This window comes from Megalobrama amblycephala, linkage group LG7, assembly GCF_018812025.1.
Source record: "Megalobrama amblycephala isolate DHTTF-2021 linkage group LG7, ASM1881202v1, whole genome shotgun sequence".
In the NCBI taxonomy this organism is placed as follows: Eukaryota; Metazoa; Chordata; class Actinopteri; order Cypriniformes; family Xenocyprididae; genus Megalobrama; species Megalobrama amblycephala.
In genome coordinates, this window is record NC_063050.1 from 5,231,182 (window position 1) to 5,240,204 (window position 9,023).

Here is a 9,023-nt window from a genome sequence, read left to right on the forward strand (position 1 = left end):
CTGTTTTCACATTTACGAAACATCCAAAATGTCTGGAGATTCCCTTCTCCCTTCTTAAATGTCAAGATTTAATTAATTAAACAACTCCACAAACAGCATATTATCTCATTAACTTTAACACTATATAGAGAGGGACCATGTGTACTCTGAACAGAGTTGATTTAACTCGGGGGATTTTGCTGTGTATTATATGCAATGCAATATAACATCTCTCATGTTTATGATTTGAGTGTTATTCCTGCAGAAGTAGAGTAAATCCTCATGATTGTGAAACGTCTTTCTGTACAACTCCATCATGAGTGTGATGAGGAATGACGCTTGAGGTCATGGGGGTCTTGTCATGTCAAATTCAGTCTTTATTAATATTATTATTTGAGGTTTTTTTGATCTGGGTGTTTGTGGAAAGCTGGTAAGTTCTCGAGAAAAGATTGTTAGTGTTCTTTAGGTGGAATCCATATGTTCAATAACATGCTCATGATGTGGGTGCTGTATAACAACTTTTGTTTGTGTACCGATGTTTTATGATAATAAAAAAGGAACAGGGAATTGCTATTCATTCACATGTTGGATGATTACGAGATGTGAAAAAATGTGGTGGTGGGCTTTACCAGGATTTCCTCAAAGAGTCTTTGACACAAAGGAGGAGCCTGAACATCAGATATTTAAAGGAGAGTTTGTGTTTCACGTGAGCGTTTTTTACAACTGAAGAACACAAACGGTGAGTTATTCTCCAGCATTTAAATTATACATCCAGAATTTTATACAATTTACAAATGAAATTAAGTAAAGCTTTCTTTTAATTTACTTTAGATAAACTGCACTGCTGAGGAGCGATTGAGAAGATGGCAGCAAGTTCATTGGTTTCCTTCATTGTGTCAGGCACATTATGTTGATTTAAATGTGATGTTCAACTCTTTCTCTTTTTGTAGATGATGGTGTTTTTGGCAACTCTTGTCTCTGTTGTATTGGGCAGTGACTAAATTATTGTCATTCAACAACTCATGAGAAACAGTCAGTGGGATTTACTCCATCTATCCAGCAGGTGGTGCTCCTGTCTGGGTTTACTGTCACATGATCTCAGGTGGGAAAGATGAAGATAAAGGAGGATGGACAGTACGAATGTGACTGTAGATCATTAAACACACATCAGAACATACATTATGAATCATATCTTCTATATAAACCCATCACAGGTGTTTCAGAGGAGAATGGACGGCAGTGTGAATTTCTATCGGCCGTGGAATCAGTACAAGAGAGGATTTGGGAATGTGGAGAGCGAATACTGGCTGGGTAAGATCTCACAGTGAGTGTCCGTTTGTGTGGATGATCATGTGTTTGGTTGAACATGTTCTTCATGTGTGTGTGTGAACAGGGCTGGAGAACATACACCAGCTGACACGTAACAGGAAGTACATGCTGAGAGTGGATCTGGAGGACTTTGAAGGAAGGAAAGGTTTTGCTCTGTACTCATCCTTCTCTGTGGATTGTGAATGTGCAGGATATCAGCTGCATGTTTCAGGATTCACTGATGGAGGAGCAGGTAAGACACTTTCATACTTTCACACTTGAAGACAATTGTTCATCCACTATTAAATGTTTTTTTAATTTCACTTCATTAAATATAATGTTACTGTCGTCACTGATAATAATAATAATAATTCCTTACATTTATATAGCGCTTTTCTGGGCACTCAAAGCGCTTTACATATTGAAAGGGGGAATCTCCTCAACCACCATCAATGTGCAGCATCCACCTGGATGATGCAACGGCAGCCATATTGTGCCAGAACGCCCACCACACACCAGCTTATTGGTGGAGAGGAGACAGAGTGATGAAGCCAATCAGTGTATGGGGATGATTAGGAGGCCATGATGGACAGAGGTGGCCAGGATGTCGGGTTACACCCCTACTATTTTTGAAGTACATCCTGGGATTTTTAACGACCACAGAGAGTCAGGACCTCGGTTTAACGTCTCATCCGAAGAAAGGTGCTTTTTGACAGTATAGTGTCCCCATCACTACACTGGGGCATTAGGACCCACACAGACCACAGGGTGAGCGCCCCCTGCTGGCCTCACTAACACCTCTTCCAGCAGCAACCTAGTTTTCCCAGGAGGTCTCCCATCCAGGTACTAACCAGGCTTAGCCCTGCTTAGCTTCAGTGGGCAACCAGTCTTAGGTTACAGGGTGATATGGCTGCTGATGCACCTCTTCTCTGCAGGCGACTCTTTATCTGTTCATAATGGTCAGAAGTTGACCACTTTTGACAAAGACCAAGACCCCTCTGAGAAGAACTGTGCCAACCTGTATCTCGGGGCATTTTGGTACGCAGCCTGTCACTACACAAACCCCAACGGTGTGTATTTATGGGGAGAAGATGATACTCATTACGCAATTGGTGTTGTTTGGTCAACCTGGAAGAATTATGCTGTCAGTATGAAATCCATCAGCATGAAGATCAAACGTGTGTCTTAGAAACATTACAGTGCTTCTGAAGGGGAAACATTGGACTTTTTATTTCATTTGATGACATTTTAAGATTTTAAGATTAAGATTTTCTTTTCTCTTTTCATTGTGTAACTGAGCAATCTTTGAAATATATGTTGGCTGTTGGTGTAGCATGATTTATTTTGTTAATTTCTATTGTTACTATTTAGATGATGCTTCTCTTCAAAAACCTTCAGTAAACTTCTACTATGAACGCCCTTTTCTTTAAATAAAACCTATTTAAAGCTAGACTTATTTGACATTTGATTTTGTTTAAAATGACATCACGTCTGTTCATTCAGTCTATGCCTATGAACAGCAGTCTAATATTACAGTCTTGACCCTCCCAGAGGGTTGGACAAACTCTTAAAATAAAGACTGCTGTTTTTGTCTTGTAGACAGTGATGTCCTCAACTTTTCTGGATCCTCATTTCGTAGGAAACCTTTGCTCCCCTGCTGCTCTTGTGGCTCTGATTGCCATTCTGTCATCAGATTTGAACTGTACTTCATGAACCTCAGAATTCAACCATGGCTTCTGATCAGGATGATTACAGGTTGTGTCAGGGATTTGCCTTCATAATGACACTTAAAGGTGAACTGCTGTGCCACTAATGGCATTAAACAGAATTGCATTTAGTTTGTTTGAGAGGCTCAAATTGCCTGGACATAACACCCGATTGACTAATGGCTTTATTTTGGGGAACTTTCGGTTAGTCTCCGACCAATGGCATAAGGGAAGAGTGTCTTTATTGATGACACTCAATGAATTGTTAAAAACGCTTCTGATGGTGAACAGGCTGTTTAATTGTGAAAGCATATGTAATGGAGGCCAGCTTGTAAGAGCTGTGTGAGTAAACCTCACTCCCCTGGCCTCAAGAGATGTGTTAGAGACTGTGGTCTTTAGCGTCCTTGTTAGTGTGCCCACCTCCCATGCCAGAAACGCTCATTTGAATCCCACTCGGAGCAGTGCGAGTAGAACTGGAGGGGTTACACATACAGTAGGCCTAATTATTATTAAAAAATAGAAAGTCTTATTTATATAACACATTTCTTTTTTTCAATGTGTTTGACAAAAATAGGCATAAAGATACACCATGAACAAAACAATGAAGCAAAGTTAAAAGGGTATAATTCACCAATGGGAAGATGGTCTTTTAGTAACATTTTGGTGTCTGTGCAGTGGAAAGGTGAAAAAACTTAAACTGACCTGTAGTTTTAACAAAAGCCCTGGAGCTGGCAGAAAATGACGTTTTGCACCACATAACAGACTTTTGGATGATGAACTCAAGTAATTGTGGGAAACAAACTGCACAATAAAACACTTTGAACAATCAACACGTACCATTGGTTGCACAGTTCACTTGGCAAGGTTTGCACCGCTTCCTCATTCCCTTCTCTCTTTCCTCACCACTAGATCACCTGAAGTTCACCTAAATATCCAACATATGTAATGTTCTGTGTGAATTAAAGTGATTTGATATCTCATCTTTGCTGTCATTTGAGTGTTTTAGTGGTCTTACAGTTTTACACGAGTAAAAAAAAAAAATAACATCCACATCTTTGAATTCAAAAAAGTACTCTGCTTCATAGGAGAAGGGAATTTTAGATGTTTCGTAAATGTGAAAACAGCTGCTGGAGGATTTTTCTAAGATTGCCACAAAAGGACTTTGACATGCAGAGAAGGAGTTTGAAAATCAGATATTCAAGACATGTTTGTGTCAAAGCAGCTTTACATTGATAACTGGTATATAATTGTGGCTGCACAGCAGCTCTTAAAGAAAATGGTGTCAGTATCCATCTTAAATAAATTCAGTAAAGCACATTTGTTTTGGCCAGAGAAACTATGACCTGGGCTGCATTTCCCATAAGCATCGCTAGCATGAGTTGTTGATTAACTTTGGCCTTCAATGCTTTGGGAAGCACAGGCCAGGTCACGATGGTTGTGATTTGATGATGGCATTAAAATGATTTCAAAACACTGCTTCATGAAACTTCGGAGCTTTACAAATTGAATCAGTGGTTCTCGTCACTTTAATATTAAGGTAGAACCACTGTAGTCACATGAACCAATTTAAATATGTTTTTAGTACCTTTATGGATCTTGAGAGAGGAAGTACCATTGCTGGCTATGGAGGCCTCACTGAGCCATTGGATTTCATCAAAAATATGAGTGTGGAACGACATGAGGGTGAGTAATTAATGACATTATTTTCTCGGGGCCATTTGAAAAACGGCCATTTATTTTAAATTACCTGAGACCAGAGGCCACTTATGTCGAACTCCATACTACATCCACAACCATATTAAAATTAATTTAAAATGTTATTCTTGGTTATCTCACAACAACTTTGTCTAATATCTTAGCCAATTTGGATCATTTTGATATCAGTCAATAGTTTTTTTAAATCATGTGAGTCCAGCTTGGGTTTTTTTGTTTGTTTGTTTTTAGATGGGCTAAACAATAGCTTGCTTTCAAAGTGGTACAATCCCATGCTTGAGACTATAATTAATAATGGATAAAATGCTTGGGCAACTAATATCAACACCATCCTTTTAGGAACTGTGTCACTGACCCTTACGGAAAAAAAAAAAAAAAAAATGGGAATATATTGCAAAATATAATGTGATATTTTACATAATACATTTCCATATTTGGGAAACTAGTGCTTATATTTTAAGCACTTGCATTCCCCATGTATGGTTATATATTAATACATATAAAATATTTATAAATGAAGACAAAAATAGCATTACATTTATAAAATTGTATCCTTCATTGTGTACATATATTGCACATACATGTTCCTATATAAATGTGTGCATGCTATAGCACAGTGATAGTCTCTTTGGTTGAAACTTTAGTACATGCTTACATGATGTTACATAATATATTTTACCATATATGTTTTTATACCTCATGAGTAAATATATCTGCAATATATTATGCATGCAGTACAATATCTGATCACATATAAATCTATATATTATGAAGTATATTACTGAAGGCAAGGCAAGGCAAGGCAATTTTATTTGTATAGCACATTTCATACACAATGGTAATTCAAAGTGCTTTACATAAAAAATAATAATAAAAATAGAACATAAGGAATAGAAATAACAGTAAAAATAGAGAATTTTGCTATCTGGATGGAAGAGCTAGGGAGTCTCAGGGAGTTTGTTGTTGTTGTTGTTGTCCATCAGAGTAGATCTAAACGGAATGGATCTTCCTCACACAACAGGACTGCTACCTGTTAAGGCACTTCAAACTGATAAACAACGTTTCAATCTCCCCTTTTGCCAAGACACCTCAAACTGCACCACACAGCCCTAATCCCCCTTCCGGAGATATCTTATCTATGCAACGCAGTTCAAATTTCCCCTTTGGAAAGTGTCCTGACTGTAATCCAGAGATATCTTAACCATGCACCACAGCTTAATTTTCTCCATGGTTTGTCCCCTTATCCAAATTTACCAAATTTTAACCTAATCACTTTCTTCCTAATTCTCCCAGCTCTTTCAACCAGACAGCAATATTTAAAATGCATTAAAAGTCAGAATAACAAGATGATACATAAAAGATATAAAATACATTAAAAATGAAATAAAAACAGGAAAAGGAATTAAAAGAATACAAATATAATACGTATAAAATAAAGTGCAAACAGTTCAGACATAGCACAGTGCTCAATCAGCAAATGCATAGATAAAAAGATGTGTTTTGAGTCTGGATTTGAATGTGGCTACTGTTGGAGCACACCTGATCTCTTCTGGAAGCTGGTTCCAGCTGCGGCTGGCGTAACAGCTAAAAGCAGACTCTCCTTGCTTTGAGTGAACCCTTGGTATTTCTAAGTGACTTGATCCTGATGATCTGAGTGATCTGTTAGGTTTATATTCTATGAGCATATCTGCAATGTATTGAGGTCCTAGACCATTGAGTGATTTATAAACAAGTAACAGTACTTTAAAATCAATTCTAAATGCAACTGGAAGCCAGTGCAAGGACCTGAGGATTGGTGTGATGTGTTCATGCTTTCGTGTTCTGCTCAGAATCCTGGCAGCAGCATTCTGTACGAGCTGCAGCTGTCTTATGGTCTTTTTGGGAAGACCAGTGAGGAGCCCATAACAATAATCCACCCGGCTGGTGATGAAAGCATGAACAAGTTTCTCTAAGTCTTGATTGGAGACAAAGCATCTAATTCTTGCAATATTTTTGAGATGATAATATGCTGATTTAGTTATTGTCTTTACATGGCTAATGAAACTCCAAAATCACACCAAGATTCCTGACTTGAGTTTTAGTTGTTTGACACCTAGAGTGAAGGTACATGTTCACTTTGAGAACTTCATCTTTGTTTCCAAACGCAATGATTTCAGTTTTGTCTTTGTTTAACTGAAGGAAGTTTAGGCACATCCAATTTTTAATTTCATCAATGCATTGGCACAGGGAGTCAATGGGGCTGTAGTCGTTAGGTGATAGGGCTAGGTAAATCTGGGTGTCATCTGCATAGCTGTGATATGCAATTTGGTTCTTTCTCATTATTTGGCTCAGTGGCAGCATATATAGGTTGAACAGGAGGGGTGCGAGTATTGAACCTTGAGGGACTCCGCATGTCATGGATGTCCACTCTGACTTATGGTCACCGATACTCACATAATAACCTCTCCCTTCTAAGTATGACCTGAACCATTTAAGGACCATCCCAGAAAGCCCAACCCAGTTTTCCAGCCTGTCAAGAAGAATGTTGTGATCAACAGTGTCAAACGCAGCACTGAGATCGAGTAGAACCAGCACTGATAATTTACCTGAATCTGAATATAAAATTACATATATTTTGATATATTAGTAAATATATAGTATCACATTTTTCAATATATAAAAAGCAGCAATTTCTTTTGTAAGTCCTTATGTTATTTAATATATTGCAATATATTTACGCAATATATTTTTTTTTGTATATTTTCAAATCCGCTGTTAAAACATGTAATATATTGATCATTCATATATTGTAGCAGTTATAAACCTGTTAATGTTTTTTTTTTTTTTTGTAATTGTACTACACACCATGAGGGGGCGACAAGGTTCTATACTCTCAGGAATAAAATTGGTGTAGAGGGTAGAAGAGGTCAGAATCAGAATCAGAATCAGAAAGAGCTTTATTGCCAGGTATGTTGTTTACACATACTAGGAATTTGTTTTAGTGACAGAAGCTCCACAGTGCAACAGAGTAACAGCGACAAGACAAGACACATAATAAAAAGAATAAAATAATAATATACAAATTTACAAGATAGACAAAGTGCAAAAAAAGCAAAAGACAATATATATTATAGACAATTGTATGTACAATTATGTGTGCAAATTGAGATATAAATAAGTGTTTTAAGTAAATAATATGTAATAGTGTTGTGTGTTCCGTGTTTGTCAAGTGTTCATGAGATGGATTGCTTGAGGGAAGAAACTGTTCCTGTGTCTGGTCGTTCTGGTGCTCAGGGCTCTGTAGCGTCGACCGGATGGCAACAGTTCAAAGAGGGAGTGTGCTGGATGTGAGGGGTCTAGAGTGATCTTCTTTGCCCTTTTTCTCACTCTGGATAAGTACAGTTCTTGGAGAGTGGGGAGGGTTGTGCCAATGATTCGCTCAGCAGACCGGACTACCCTCTGTAGTCTTCTGAGGTCAGATTTGGTAGCTGAGCTGAACCAGACGGTAATTGAAGTGCAGAGGATGGATTCAATGATGGCAGAGTAGAACTGTTTCAGCAGCTCCTGTGGTAGGTTGAACTTCCTCAGCTGGCGAAGGAAGTACAACCTCTGCTGGGCCTTTTTCACAATGGACTCGATGTGGTTGTCCCACTTCAGGTCCTGGGAGATGGTGGTGCCCAGGAACCTGAATGACTCCACTGCAGTCACAGTGCTGTTCATGATGGTGAGTGGGGGGAGAGCAGGTGGGTTTTTCCTGAAGTCCACGATCATCTCCACTGTCTTGAGCGTGTTGAGCTCCAGGTTGTTAAGACTGCACCAGACAGCCAGCTGTTCAACCTCCAGTCTGTAAGCAGACTCGTCACCGTCCTGGATGAGGCCGATCAGTGTGGTGTCATCCGCAAACTTCAGGAGCTTGACAGAGGGGTCTTTAGAGGTGCAGTCGTTGGTGTAGAGGGAGAAGAGCAGTGGGGAGAGCACACAGCCCTGAGGGGCGCCGGTGCTGATGGTGAGGGTGCTGGATGAGAATTTCCCCAGCCTCACTAGCTGCTGCCTGTCTGTCAGGAAGCTGGTAATCCACTGACAGACAGAGGTGGGCACGGAGAGCTGAGTTAGTTTAGGCTGGAGGAGTGATGGGACAATGGTGTTAAAAGCAGAGCTGAAGTCCACAAACAGGATCCTCACATAAGACCCTGGTCTGTCCAGATGCTGGAGAACATAATGCAGTCCCATATTGACTGCATCATCCACAGACCTGTTTGCTCGGTAAGCAAACTGCAGGGGGTCCAGTAAGGGTCCAGTGATGTCCTTCAGAAAAGCCAGAACCAGTCTTTCAAATGA

General features: G+C 39.3%; 1 pseudogene; it reads left to right on the forward strand.

Annotated features, from left to right (window-relative positions):
* The first annotated feature begins 842 nt into the window (after positions 1–842).
* On the forward strand, positions 843–3,725 carry LOC125271535 (annotated as a pseudogene).
* Positions 3,726–9,023: the final 5,298 nt, after the last annotated feature.